Source organism: Lepidochelys kempii, chromosome 5 (assembly GCF_965140265.1).
Source record: "Lepidochelys kempii isolate rLepKem1 chromosome 5, rLepKem1.hap2, whole genome shotgun sequence".
Lineage (NCBI taxonomy): Eukaryota > Metazoa > Chordata > Testudines > Cheloniidae > Lepidochelys > Lepidochelys kempii.
Window position 1 is genome coordinate 93248418 of NC_133260.1, and position 15757 is coordinate 93264174.

Below are 15757 nucleotides of genomic sequence, written 5' to 3' on the forward strand. Positions count from 1 at the left end.
TCCATTCTCCGAATGGCTAGCCCTCTCTTGTTGTTTTGCAGGCTGGACTGCAGTTGTTATGCTGTGTACATGAAGATGTATTTGTTCAAGATGTCCAGTCACCGTGCTAAATAGAATCGCTCACTTTGGTTGGCAAATATTGACTCAAGCTGTTACACTTTTATGTATTTCAGCGACTCACAATGTTTGAGAGCTCAGCAAGCAAACAAGAGCAGGTACAGGAAGTTATTGTGATGTTTTGGACTGATGTTTGTTTTTCTGCTGCTGATGTATGTTCTCCATTGTATGTGACTTGTTACTAATGACCTTGTTATATAGTGTGCTGCAGTTGATAAGGCCAAAGGCTTTAATAGAATACAAATACATTTTACATTTCCACTTGAAGAGTTTATTTTAATTGTGTTTTGAAATATACTGTACCCTAAAGGCTCTCTTCTCTGCAATGTACTTTCATTAAATAAAATCCTGCAAAGAATGGAATGTGTAATGGGATGGGATGTAATAGACAGTTTTTGTATTCAATATGAGAAATAGCTCTTCGTATCCATTCAACATATATCTAAACAATCCTGAGATACGGAAGAAAATTAAATAGTGGCTGGAAATAATTGCTTCTCTGAAATGTCTGGCTTACTCATATCTCTTGGGGTGGGGGCCGGAGGGGGGGATGATAAATATTTATTTAATGGCCTGCTGAAGTTTCTGAGCTTTTTACTGTCACTCTTTCCATACCACTCTCTAGTGTTTTGGTACAACTTCAGAATCATAAAGTATCTATATTGTATGTCTATATTGAATACTCCCTTTCTTGTGGATTTCTGATTCTAGGACTATTGAGAAAGTGCATTATAGACAGGGTCCTTAGTGCTTTGTGACCACACTCCAAGCTTAGATCATGCCTCAAAACCAATGGGAAGGGCCACCCATTGTTCAGTACTCTAACAGAAGGAATATAACTAAAATGGTGGGGCTTGGAAAAATAATAAGGGAAAGGCAAAATTAGAAATGGAGTTTAGAATTTAGAAGTTTAGGATGTTTAATTTAAGTCATGTCATTATTTGAATTCTCCATTCATTCTTTGTAAATAAACAAGTAGTCTGATAGGCAGCTGTTTGTGTGTACTTTCTTTAAAAAAAATCTTTTTTCTGTAGGGTCAACCATAAATCTCACTAGGATGAATACTCCTGGAGTGGTTATAGCATGGTTGACAGGAAGGACCCTGCCCCAGTGGCCTGGTGTGTAATTGTAAAAACAAGTACCTTCATGTTGTCAGGATCATCTCTCTTTGTGAGTTTTTTAAATATGGCCAATTGTATTTATTTGGAAAGAAATGATTCTCTTATGCCAATGCTCTTCTGGTTGTATGTTAAGTGTCCTCAGGACAAGTTATTGTATCAAGTGTGATTTTTCTGTAAGTAACCTTCAGGCTAAAATAAACTAAATATATATATTAGAGGTTACATTATTGTTTTTACCTTTTTTTATTTTTCCCATCATTGCATAGTGTCACAAATTTGGTCATTTAAGGGTGTCTAGTCTTGGATATTGCATCCATATCATGCAGAGCAGGACTGTAGTGAGGAGGCACAAGTATTCATGGACATTCCAGGGTTCTTGAGAAGGAGTTTCTCACGTACATACAAAAAAGCAGCCTGCAGAGAAAACGCCTCTACACAGCCTATGAAAAGTAAGAAGAGATACTTTGGATGTCCTAAAATCTTGCCTCTAGCAAGATCTCTCCAGAACTATGCTATGTTCATGGAGAAAATGGATCATGAAGAAATCCTCTTCTCTTCTTGTAAGGGCCCTCCTAATCTCATGATACAGATCAGTCTGGAATATACACTAATACAAAGGAAAATTGAACAAATTGGGAGTTGGTTTACGGAGAACCTGAGTCTAGGAACTGAAGCTTGTTCTTCCCTAGCCAATGTGGTAGGGTTTTTATACATCCAAGTAAAGGATGCAAGTAGAAGCATTTAGTGTTGTACCTAGTGCCTAATAGGAACATGGAGTCTTGGGAGTAGTATTTATGTCTATTGGTATGTTTTCACTGAATGCTTAATGGTGGCAAGATTCTCTTAATTTCCCAACCTGCTAACAGGTGTTGGGACACTGCAGGGAGATGGTTAATTACTGCTGAATCACTGGGGCAGATGTGGCTGGTTAAACCCTTGCCGGATATAAAGAAGATGTGAGTAGCCCTCTGGGCAATGGAGGTATAGGTTGGGACAGATACGTTCTGGGGGAAAGAATCCAGGAGCAACTAAACCTGAGGATAACACTTTGGTTGAAGTTCCAATATAGTTAGTTTGCAACTACCTTTTATTCATGCATGTCTAAAAGGGGAAAATTTAGCTGAACCAGAAGTTATGGGTTTAATGCAAGGACTGATTGATGGAATTCTATGGTCTGTATAAACAGGAGGTCAGACTAAATGATCATAGTGGTCCCTTGTGCCCTTCAAATCTGTTAATCTAATGAAGCCAGACCCAGGAGGGTAACTCTGTAGTGAGTGTGTAGCTTTTGTTTGGAATTTTCCTAGCTTCCAATTTTTCAATTAAGACCAATTTAAGAACACCCTTTTACTGCTGGGACAGTGTCAGAGAGTTAAAGATGACCTACACCTTTCATATAAAGTAAATGTTTTTGGTTTTCTTAAGTGGCAGTGCAATGTTTTGTAATTATCCTCCCTGGTTCTGATAGCAATCAAGTAACCATACAGCAAAATTTTTAAATTCACATCTATATTGCTTTCAATTGTGAAACTGTAGGAGCACAGTTAGAGGTTATTTACTGGATTCTATGTAACTCTTCAGGAGCATGGCATACGCCTGTTTGTCCTGCGACTACAGGGGCTTATCAAGCTAAATCTCTGTTTACTAGAATGATCACTAGAGTACAAAATTGCCTGAAGTTCAGTAACAGGGGTCAGGTCACCCGATTGGCGCTTCCTCCAGTGGAACACGCTGGCCATTAAAAACAGCCCTTGATTTTTCCAGAGCAATTGTCTCTTTTGGGGCTTCCTGCCCACTTCTTTCAGAAATTGAGGTGACTTGGCCCCTTTTATGGGCTGTAGTGAAGAGTTGCTCGTGCACATGGCAGAAAATCAGAAGGTTTTCTAGAGTAGGACAGCTGAAAATAAAATGTGTACATATTAAAGATGAATTTGTACCAAAAAAGAGCTATACAAAGAGAAGAAACTCCTTTGTTTTTATCTAAAACAATAATATATGTGCTATGTACTTATAGATAAGACACAGAGAATCATGAGAGAAGACTACATAGGATGTCTTATTTGCTGTTAACTTCTTTAAATTAAGCTCAGCGTCTCTTAAATGCAGGCAGTTACGTTACAGTCTGTGTGTGTGTTCAGAAAAAGTCTACCTAGCCATGAGATCAGAAGGAGGTAAAGCAATGCATTCCAACACCACACTAGATTTTTGTCTATGAGAAGGTTAAAGTTTGCACTGTGTCTTGAAATAAGTCAGTTATGAGCTCTTTCTATTGATTACACAGAAGGAATGGAAAAGCATGACTCAGAAGAGATAAGTGGCAATTATGAACTGCAGCTTTAATTTAGTAAAATGTAGTAAGTTTTGAAACTGCACTGAAATTCCAAGGATGGTGTAATATGATTTTTCTAGAAAAATATATTACAATCTACTAATTTAATATTGGATAGAAAGGTTATTGACCTATGTGGAAGCTATTCTCAATGCACAAGTCCAGTGCCACTCCTGTAATATAGAAACTTTTTATTGAGTTAGACAATTCCTTACTTACTCCAGTTCTCTATTTTCATGCAAATATTGCTGGTTATTTGGCTGAAATCCTAAATGTCTGTTTTAATCCATGTTTCTAAACCTGTTTATAATTGCCCCAGGACTAACATTTTAAATGTATTTATCCCTCCTTTTCCTGTTTCGAAGAACAATTTAAATAAAATACTATTAATTTTATTTATTTAATGTAGATTAAATAAAAACAAATGGAGAAGAGGCAATGGTCCAAATGTTGCCAACTCTCATGGTATTTAGTTTCATAGAACTCCAACTCCAGAAATCATGTAATTAATGACACGAGACTCAGCGTTTTTTTTTTTAAGGAAGTTTCTGGTTCTTACAGTTACAAAGAAAAGTTTGAAATGTGACCCCTAACATCTCAAAAACCAAAAGGCAAATAAAAAGAATTCAACTAGTTTATTTTTTTTAAATTTCATGAATTGGAAGGTGGGGAGGGAGGCTAATTCATTATTTGGGACAATCACTTCTACCCCATCCCCCATCAGGGCACCTTTATGGGCTTGAAGACTATTGTTAGTTGGGAATACATGTTGCACCTTTTAAAAAAATGTGCTAAACTCTGTTGCTGAGTGAGTTTCCCCATGTTGTTCTGCCACAAGGCATTCTGCCTACCTCTGCCCTATGGAGGCAGAATACCTCAGGCCACTTCAGCTTCACCACTTCAGCTCTGCAATGCCTTAGTGCAACCTCAAAGGCACAATTTAGCCCTTAGCCTGTATTCATTCTGATTCTTTAAAAGGGCCTTTTCTATACCATTTTACATGTGGTATTTTAGGGGTGTGTGTGAGAATTACTGCTTTTCACAACAAAATAGGCTTTTTTAGCAGCCTAGCCTATTAAAGCTCCACAGGCTTCTTCAATTTGGTACCTGACACAGGGTTTAATCCAGGAGACAAAAATGCTAGAAAGGAGTGAAACGCTGATTAATGGTATGGAACCCTCATTCATCTCAAGTAACATCCCTCCCTTCTTTTCACTGCATGAAATCAGGTAAGATTTCATTAAGAAAAGGGTAACTGGACTTTTCCTAGTAGGGTGCAGAGCCAAGATGGCTAGTAATATGTGGCTGTGAAGAAACTTACTGGATTAGATTAACTGGACCAAAAACCAAAAATTGCAGGTATTAAAACCTCCATTTTGTTTATTTCTGTATCAGGGTGAGAAGTGTATAGGAAAACTAGTTAATATGACCTGTGTAACATCTTAAAGCATGCATATCAGTTTGTGCAGTGATCCTGTCAGCCTTCACAACTGAAACAGGACTTGACTAGTTTAGTATTTTTGGGCGAGTGAAGGACCTCCAGTGAACCGCTAATTTACAAGAAGTGGTGTTAGTGATTAGTAGATATCACTCTTCTCCTGGAATCAGGAAATAATGCACCAGGCATAGCAGTCTTGTCCTGCTAGAGATTCATCCTTCAGATAAAAAAGATCCCCGAATATAATTTTGGTTTATTGTGGGGGTTTCAGCAGGATAGGGTAGTACTCTGGCCATGTTCCGTTTGGGTAATTAATTTTTGTGTACTTGTATTTCTAATTCCCTTTATTTTTAACTAATATTCTTATTTTCCTCAAGTCTTAAACTGCTTAGTTTTACTAGGCATGGTTAACAGCTACTGCGTTCCATTCCAGAGGTGGCTGCAATTTTGGGGTGGAGGAAATTATCCATATATGCCCATTACCTAGCTACCAGGATTGTTGTGAGGTGCAGCGAGCTAATGTTTATAAAGCACTTTGAAATCTTCAGTGGGAAGATACTATGATATTTGATTTATTAATTAGTAAAATTACAGTGGCATTCAGAAGTTCCACTCACACTGGTGCCTAATTGTGCTAAGTGCTGAACAAACATATAGTAAGAAACATTCCCTGAGGAGAAGAGTTTTCATGATAAGCTTTGAATAATTACAGATACTTCAATGGAAAATACAGTGGGGAGATTTATATACACAGAGAACATGAAACAGTGGGTGTTACCATACACACTGTAAGGAGAGTGATCAGGTAAGGTGAGCTATTACCAGCAGGAGAGTGGGGGGTGGGGGGGAGAGGGGAGGAGAAAACCTTTTGTAGTGATAATCAAGGTGGGCCATTTCCAGCAGTTGACAAGAATATGTGAGGAACAGTGGGTGGGGGCAGGGGGGAAATAAACATGGGGAAATAGTTTTATTTTGTGTATGACACATCCACTCCCAGTCTTTATTCAAGCCTAAGTTAATTGTATCCAGTTTGCAAATTAATTCCAATTCAGCAGTTTCTTGTTGGAGTCTGTTTTGAAGTTTTTTTGTTGAAGAATTGCCACTTTTAGGTCTGTAATCGAGTGAGATTGAAGTGTTCTCTGACTGGTTTTTGTATGTTATAATTCTTGACGTCTGATTTGTGTCCATTTATTTTTTTACGTAGAGACTGTCCAGTTTGGCCAATGTACATGGCAGAGGGGCATTGCTGGCACATATCACATTGGTAGATGTGCAGGTGAACGAGCCTCTGATAGCGTAGCTGATGTGATTAGGCCCTATGATGGAGTCCCCTGAATAGATATGCGGACAGAGTTGGCAATGGGCTTTGTTGCAAGGATAGGTTCCTGGGTTAGTGGTTTTGTTGTGTGGTGTGTGGTTGCTGGTGAGTATTTGCTTCAGATTGGGGGGCTGTCTGTAAGCAAGGACGGGCCTGTCTCTCAAGATCTTTGAGAGTGATGGGTCGTCCTTCAGGATAGGTTGTAGATCCTTGATGATGCATTGGAGAGGTTTTAGTTGGGGGCTGAAGGTGATGGCTAGTGGTGTTCTATTATTTTCTTTGTTGGGCCTGTCCTGTAGTAGGTAACTTCTGGGTACTCTTCTGGCTCTGTCGATCTTCACTTCAGCAGGTGGATATTGTAGTTTGTAAGAATGCTTGATAGAGATCTTGCAGGTGTTTGTCTCTGTCTGAGGGGTTGGAGCAAATGCGGTTGTATCATAGAGCTTGGCTGTAGACAACGGGTTGTGTGGTGTGGTCTGGATGAAAGCTGGAGGCATGTAGGTAGGCATAGCGGTCAGTAGGTTTCCAGTATAGGGTGATGTTTATGTGACCATCGCTTATTAGCACCGTAGCGTCCAGGAAGTGGATCTCTTGTGTGGACTGGTCCAGGCTGAGGTTGATGGTGGGATGGAAATTGTTGAAATCACGGTGGAATTCCTCAAGGGCTTCTTTTCCATGGGTCCAGATGATGAAGATGTCATCAATGTAGCGCAAGTAGAGTAGGAGCATTAGGAGACGAGAGCTGAGGAAGCATTCTTCTAAGTCAGCCATAAAAATGTTGGCATACTGTGGGGCCATGTGGATACCCATAGCAGTGCCGTTGATTTGAAGGTATACATTGTCCCCAAATGTGAAATCGTTATGAGTGAGGACAAAGTCACAAAGTTCAGCCACCAGGTTTGCTGCGACATTATCGGGGATACTGTTCCTGATGGCTTGTAGTCTGTCTTTGTGTGGAATGTTGGTGTAGAGGGCTTCTACAAGTATATAGTGGCCAGGATGGTGTTTACAGGAAGATCACAGATGGATTGTAGTTTCCTCAGGAAGTTGGTGGTGTCTCAAAGATAGCTGGGAGTGCTGGTAGCATAGGGCATGAGGAGGGAGTCTACATAGCCAGACAATCCTGCTGTCAGGGTGCCAATGCCTGAGATGATGGCGCGTCCAGGATTTCCATGTTTATGGATCTTGGGTAGCAGATAGAATACCCCTGGGGTTGCAGTTCTAGGGGTGTGTCTGTGCGGATTTGTTCTTGTGCTTTTTCAGGGAGTTTCTTGAGCAGATGGTGTAGTTTCTTTTGGTAACCCTCAGTGGGATCAGAGGGTAATGGCTTGTAGAAAGTGGTGTTGGAGAGCTGCCTAGCACCCTCTTGTTCATATTCCAACCTATTCATGATGATGACAGCACCTCCTTTGTCAGCCTTTTTGATTATGATGTCAGAGTTGTTTCTGAGGCTGTGGATGGCATTGTGTTCTGCACGGCTGAGGTTATGGGGTAAGTGATGCTGCTTTTCCACAATTTCAGCCCGTGCATGTCGGCGGAAGCACTCTATGTAGAAGTCCAGTCTGTTGTTTCAACCTTGGAGTAGTTGTCAAAAACGTTCTGTCATTAATGAGCCACCCTGAACTGGAGCTGAAAACTGTTAATCTTCTGGTGTAGCTGGGACAATCTGTTTTTGACACCTTTACAGAAAGATTGTTGCAATTACATTAATTTAGTTTAAATTCACTGCTAATTTAGTCTTGATTGCTGATGCTGGGACTGAGAGAATACCCTGGGAGACAAGAAAATCTTCCATCTCAAGGGACAAAGAGAAATCAGGTGGGATCAACAGGGCATGCAGGGATATAAAATGACTTATTGGTGGGTCTGTGGTCTCTGTCCATAGATATGCTACAAATGGCAGCTGGGGACCCTCAAATTGTGAATCCTCAAACTGTAGGGGTGCCCGCAATTCACAGTGACCCACTGTCATCATGTCTCTCGAACCTAAGGGAATTGCATAAGCCAGACAGAGTTGTGTGGAACAATGTGCACTGGTGTGTTTGTGAAGAAATAGTGTTCAATTTTATTTTGTGAGTTGGCATGCTTTCTGACTCCTATAATAAGACTAAGATATCATTAGGAGAATAGGAAATATCTATGCCAGGATCTTCTGAGAGCACAGTGTAAGAATCCTAGATTCTATATCTGGAAAATCATGGTGCCTGATGGGATTATGAGACACAAAAAAGTGCATGTCATCAGTTGTGGGTTCAAAAGACATGACTAATTTAGCTGTGCACTGATCCATGGAGTATGCCAGCTTTAAAGACTATACAACACTTTGTTTGTTCTCTTGTATTTGACCAATTCTGGCCTTTACATTGTAGGTTTTTTGGGGGCAGGGTTTGTTCTTTTGTGTTTATTATTCTTTGTTTTGTAAAGCACACTGTACAGTCGTGGCACAACATACATAAGCCTTCAAACAGTTTTGCAATATGTTCTAGTCTCTTAACTTTTTATGTCTGGGTTATGACTTTCATTGATTTTGTGATCTGAAGAAGAGTTCTGTGTAGCTCGACAACTTGTCTCTGCCACCAATAGAAGTTGGACCAATAGAAGATATTACCTCACCTGCCTTGTCTCAGTAATTTATATAGTTAGGGTACTGTCACAGCAAGGACAATTGGGCCTTCTCTGCCCCCTGCTGGAGGCATCAGCAGCCTGACACTTCCAAACCAAGGAAAATCTACACAGATCAGGTGACCAATAAGACAGTCCTCCAGAAGTTTAGAAGGGCCAGGAGGAAATATACTGACCAATCAGGAACCAGTGGGCCAGTTAAGCAAGCTTGCCTGCTTTTGATTGGGGTGGGACTGGGAGAGACTGGAATAGAGGAGTGCCTCAGGGCTCGCCCACGTCAGAGCCTTGCCCTATGTGCTTGCATCTGAAGGGTAAAGGCACACACAGCTAAATCCTGATTTACTATTTTATTGCTTGATCAGAGACAGATGCCAAACTTAAGGCATAGGCTACCTGCCCCAAGCAGGCAGCCAGTCCTGGCAGACTAAAGCAGGGAGTGGCTGCAATATGACGTGTGACCCTGAAGGGGGAACTTCAGAGCAACTCCTGCCTCCCACAAATGTTGCAATGCAAAGTGAAGCACTGGGGATTAAACACTCACCAGCTTCCCCCTCTTTTCATAATGTCGATGCAGATTTCTTTTCTTGTTCCTTTTTCTCTTCAAAATAGTCTGACCTATTAAATGTCTGGGATCACTTGTGGCTTTCAGACAGTTCTTCAAAGTAATCTCATTATGGCTCCATGCAATGGGCAAGTTACCTTGCTTTTTCCCCACCCACACTGTCTGTTGTGGATAAGCACATCGGCTCTGCATCCAACCCTAACAGCCACCACACACTGCTTGTTAGAGTGCTTGGCATGGTTCCTGCTGAATTACTTGGCCAGCCATGAATAGCAGATACATGATCTTCCATGGGCTTATCATCTTTTATGGTGAATTACTACACAGAGTGTAAACCTCACCCAGAGCATAGATAGTTCTCAGCATTAAGGAGTATGGAACCAGTCACGTCAGGAATAGATGAAGGCTTTGAAGATAATGTAAACTGTTTTCTTGTTGACCAAATAATCTAATGCTTTTGTTATGCTTTTTCTATAAAATACTTTCCAGACATAAATCAATATGGCAGCACCTAAGCCCTAAAGAAATGAGGAACACTAAGTATAGTTTTCAGCACTTCATAACTACTCATTATGTTTATTTCCCAGTTTTCTTTGTTGTTCGTTTCCTGTTGCTACTCAGAGCCAACATATTTTTGGCTTTTAAACTGAAGCGTGAGGCACTGCCAATCAGCAGGAAATATAATACAGATAAGATTCATATAAAGTCTTTTGAACTGGTAAAATCTCTGGATGGGAAATGGATGTTAAATTATTTACATTTGGCATGAGAAGAAAAAGTTCCATTTTTACATTCAAAGCCTTTCCACCTTTGTAAATGAAAACAAATCACATGGGTCATATAGCGTTCCACTTCTGTAAAATCCATCATGAGACTGATAAAAGCTTTCGTAAATCAGCAACTTTATCTGTACTTTGTTTGAAAGTCTCATTCTGCAACTTAAAATGATATGGCCCTTTGCCCTGTGTTCTTTGGAAAAGTAGTGTATCAACAACATGCTCATGACACAGTGAAAAGAGCAGAACTTTAAATACCGTATAAGTGTTTTGTTCTAGTCTAGGAGCTATATATAGCATTTTTCCAACCCCGTATAAATGTACTGTGCTAGAGTTATATTGTTAATTGACTAAGAACATTTATACAGAACCTACGTCTGATATTTGCTTCACTTTACATTGCTTAGCTTGCGAACAATAACATTTTCCAAAGTTAGGCCCAGGCATCTGTAACACCATCAAGTTACAAGATGATGATGTGGAAATCCTTGCCAGTTGTTTAAACTTTAGGATTACTGCAGTTGGCAATGAGTGAAAACTTTGGCAAAGAGGTGCATTTTATATCACTTCCTGAATGTGGCCAGGCCATAGCTTGACTACCAAAGGCAAGGCTCAGAATACCCTCACTCTAGCTCTGGGAAACATCACTTTTGGGGCAGTTAGCTAAGTGTTGCAGATGAGCGGGTCCAAGAGGGAGAAGTGGTCTCTGTAGCTTCTCTTATACAGAATTACTTTACTTTTCAAGGCTGGCAAAAAAGAAGCATTGGCTGAAAAGGAAGTTGAAGACTCGTTTTCCAACAGGAAAGAATTGCAGCAGCTGAAGAATGCCTCCGGGATCTCCATGAAAGAACTGTGGGAGCTGAAGATTAACCTTCTGAGGAGCATTGCACTGCAGGGATGGAGGGAATGCCATGCCCAAATCAGGTATGTGGGTTGGACTGACCCAGAGAGCCAGTCTAATTTAGTGAGACTGGGCCAGATGCTGAAAGGCAAACTCTGCTTGGATATCTTCTGTGGCAGTTTCAATGTCAGATCAATCTGGATTGAGGGAGTTGGATAGAGATTACGGTGGCTAGTGCCAGAGAACAGCTTGTTCTCTTATCTTGCTGAGATCACTGTGTGTAGGTTAGTCAAAGAGGAAACAGTTCTTTATTGTCACTGTACCTGAAACAAAAGTAGTACAATATATAATATGAGAAGACTAAAATATGTCAAGCTCTTCTGGCTGTACCTCACCACAGATATCTGTAAACCAAGTAACAACCAGGGCTGTGTAAAATCTGTCTGTGTGTGTGTGTGTGTATGTGTGTGAGAGAACATTCAAGCCTGTGTCCCTCTCCCATCAGGAACGTTACACCGGCTGGGTCTTGTATTCCTAGATCAGTGAAAAAAGTGGATGATATAAGTGCACTTGTAAAATTGCCCAGTTTATTGCACTAAAGTAGAGAACGTAACAGCACATTAGGGGAAAAAAATCAGTATCTCATACATTAATATGGAGGATTTTCATTGGGTATAGGCATTGAGGTAATAGTGGTGATGTAGCTAAAATATTACAGCAACTCATGGCATTAATGGTATTTGGCACGGAGATTGGTAAAGGTGACCCCATAGCATATGTTTTCCTGATGAGATGACTGCCTCTGCAAACACAGAAAAATGCTATAAAGCCAGGCTTTGAATATTTAGTCAGCCGTTTGAAATTTTAAAATAAATTGTTCACACTGAAAAAATTTCCTTTGGATTTTCAGCTTACATACACGTAAAACAGGTTGTGCAGTGCACTCAGCTGAGCAGTAAAGTAACTGACCTTTTTTTCTCTGCACTTGAGCCAAATCTTCTGAATGTTCAACACTAGCATTATGAAAATAACTTATTTCCACAGTGGCAGAGGGACTGACTCCACTGCTTGATAGATGCACTAGCTTATGTTTCTCCGAAAAAATTGGTAAGAGAACTCTCATTTGTTAGCCTGGATCATGAGGGATTCACATATGCCATGTATGTTGGATCACACAATTGGACTTGTGTTTTATTTTTTCCCTTGACACTTTATTCAGCACTGAAAAAATCAGATTCTCTGAAGGAAGAAATGCATGTTTGCTGGGGATGGAAGAAAGAGGGGATGGTAAGCATCATGCTGTGCAAAAGAAGAAAGGGGCACTTGGAAGCACAAAATCAGAGTTTCTTCATGTAATTCAGGCTTATAAAGGTTTTTTTATGTGATCATTGTAAATGAGCCCACTCTAGTGTATTAACTGGGCCTGTTCTTAAGAAAAAGGTGGCTGCAAAATTCAGAATTCTAAACTGGAAAGTTTTCAGTTCAAAAATAGCCATTTAGTTGAATTTGGTAAAAATTAGCATTGAAATTGCATATAATGAAATGGTGACATTTTAATGTGAAATTCACACATTGCTATTAACTGGCAGCCAGATTCTGGCCTGACATGAACCAGCCTGACATGAACCAATTCAATTAGATTTAGTGCTAATCAGGGCAGAATTTGACTCCATGTTTTTGAATGTACATGAATATGTCCCGGTGATTCTGATATTTATTATCTATCCTGCTCTGCAGTTGACAAATTCATTTCCACCCTTTTAGCTGGGTATAGGGAACATGAGCTGCCTTTTGAGCCTCCATTCTAGTAATACTCTGTAGTCCTAAAAAGAAAAGTCAGAGGTAGAAAGACATTTGTTGCCTGCTATTTGAAATCCCCCAAGTCATTGTTAGTATCTGCAACCATTAGCTATAGTTCAAAGATGCATGAAAATCTAATTTTCTCTCTTTCGTCATCATGAAAGACAATCTACTAAGGATGCAGGTAGCAGTTATGTGTTTCTTTTATGAGTTTGTGGAGAACAGCAGTTTGGACTTTGACTTCTACCTGTCACTGGTAATGTAGCTTTCTGTACAGAGCTAGGTGTAGTCTTATCTTTAACTTTTTGACCCCTTAAAGATGTACAGTAGCTCTTACAACTGCATCAAATTCCTGATTTCCCAGACTTCTGGAGGTGTGGTTCAGCAAAGCACTTAGGATATGTTTGACTTTAAGCAGGAGCTTATGTCCACCCTTATTCAGCAAAATACTTCAGTCCCATTGACTTTTTACATGTAAGCACACTGTTCTGCTTATAAGAAGCACACAGGATCTTTTTCAGGGAAAAAGGCAATATGCGGCGTTTATTGAAAATACAACATTTAGCATATGCATTCAATTACACAACACACACACAAGTCCTGCAGATGGACTTGTAGTTACCAGTCTGTCATAGCTTGAGTCAATCTAATGGCCAGATAGATTGGGCACGAGTGAGGAGCTGGGCTCTGTCAGTCACGATCCGGTGCTCCAAGGCTTTGCAGGACTGAACCCAGAGTTCTATGGCAAAACACCCCAGCTTTATACTTGTAAATTTCCACTTTAGTCTATGGATTTTGCAATGTTATTCTCTAATCGTTAGTCCTTAAGTGGTGTTAATCTTGGGGTTTTCCGCGGTTATCTCTTATTTGTTGTCTCGCCTTTGGGGGTGTTTGCCTCACCTGTGAGGTTGTCAATGCTGCTAACTCATTTTAGCATCAAACACAATGGATATTTTCTGATTATTTCTTGCTGTCTCTCTAAGTCTCTTACGTCTTCTTGACCATCTGGACATTTGTGATAGCTTTCACACTCATCCTTAACCATGCACACATCCTTTACTCACACCAAACAATTTTACAAGAATTTCAGTCAGGATTACATTTTAGACAGGGTTATACGGTTAATAAAGGGATTACAAAGGAACCTCACAAAACTTCATTTGCAATGCAGATAAGAAACAAGACCTTATAGCAAATACTGTGATGAAAGCCTATCCTAAAATAAAAAGTGACCATAATCATCCATAAGGACTGTTCTGGTCTGTTCCTGCCTTAACATTAGTTCAGACACAGACAGCCTGTCTGATGCATTTCTACCAATGTCCCAGAGGGTCCTTCCATTGACTATTCAAAAAGGGAGGCTGGCAGGATGAAATCAAATCATACATTAATACATACTACATTATTATAACCATCAATCATTATAACCTCTAATACAAATATAAAATCCTACTCCTACAACATGCTTTACTGAATAGGGATGGACAGTGCTTAATTTGTAATGAAAGAGGTGCTGGGGCTCAAGCAATTGGGTGCCAGGGCTCCAGCCATTTTTTTTTACATTCATAACTGGCGCGGCAGGTGCCAGGGCTATGAACTGCTAAACCTAGAAGTGCTGGGGCTCAGCCCTGGCAAGCCCTGGCACAAATTAAGCACTGGGGATGGAAAGAAGCACATGCTTAAATACCTAGCAGAATGGAGGCTCGAGAGGAGCATCCAATATTTAAAAAGTAAGAGGCAGTGGGACCAATCCTCCTCCTGAGGACGTGTGGGAAAGGAGCTCTGACGGCCAAAAGCAATTTGAAGTCAGCCTTCAGAGAGAGGGATGCTCAGGCAGCACACTTCAGCCTGCTGGGTTTCGATTCAAAGGTCAATTTTATTTTGAGAAAACTGTGCCATTAAGATGTTTTAGCTCCTCTGCAGCTTTTGAAAAATTTTGTTCAATGTTAGAATGGGCAGTGGCCGGGGAATCTGGACTTCTCAGGGTTACCTGCTTTCTTGTTGACTTTCTTTTTGTAGAGCGAGCCGGGACAGACAAATGTCCACACTTCAGACTATGACCAGGAGCCTGGGAGTCCCATCAGGTAAGGGAACAGAAGGCCTTCGTGACTGATTGGTATGTCTGGGGATTGAACTAGATACTCTGGTAGGTGTTTCTCGTCCCTCGTTTGAAACATTAGTGTGTTTTCCACTGTAATAGAGGTCAAGAAAGTTTGTTTCAGACAGCGACAGGACATCACTGGCCATCTGCATTTTGCTTGCAGGATGGAGGCTTCTGGTTGTGCCTTTATTGCATGGTTGGCAGAAGTCAGGACAAGCGCTACTGTTAGGGTGAGCAAGAAGATGAGAGAGGATCTAAAGGTTTGGGACATGTTATTGTCAGAATATAATGAGCTATCTTGTGGCATGAAGAGTGCTTTTGGTTGCTAGATGCCTATTTGCAGGTCCACTCAGACATGGCAGGTGGCTTGGGATTTGGAGTGTACTTTCAAGGAGAGTGGTGTGTGCTCAGGAATGGAGGAATGGAACATGAAAGGCATTACCAAAGACCTCACGTTTCTGCAATATTGCTATATTCTAATGGCTGTCACTATTAAGCAGGTTTGCTTCTGGAGCGACAGCACAATAGTGGTACAGATTGCCTCATTAGCAGATTGTAAGTTATTTGTATTGCAGAGCCTGCGGGCGGATCAATATCAGGAACCAGTATCACAAACCAAAAAAGGATCCAACGTTGATGCTTCAAGCCATGTGAGCAACATCCAAGGTTTCCTACTTGGACTGATGGAAATTTCTTTTGCACCACAGGTGTTCTGAACTAACACAGCAGGTG

The 15757-nt window shown here is 40.6% G+C and overlaps 1 long non-coding RNA gene across 1 annotated transcript in view; it reads left to right on the plus strand.

The window, feature by feature from the left end:
• The first annotated feature begins 14942 nt into the window (after positions 1 to 14942).
• LOC140911636 (uncharacterized) overlaps positions 14943 to 15757 on the plus strand; it is a 73527-nt gene continuing 72712 nt past the window's right edge. The window contains exon 1 of the long non-coding RNA XR_012159059.1: positions 14943 to 15008. This is a non-coding gene — a long non-coding RNA (uncharacterized lncRNA). The remainder of the gene's footprint in view (positions 15009 to 15757) is intronic.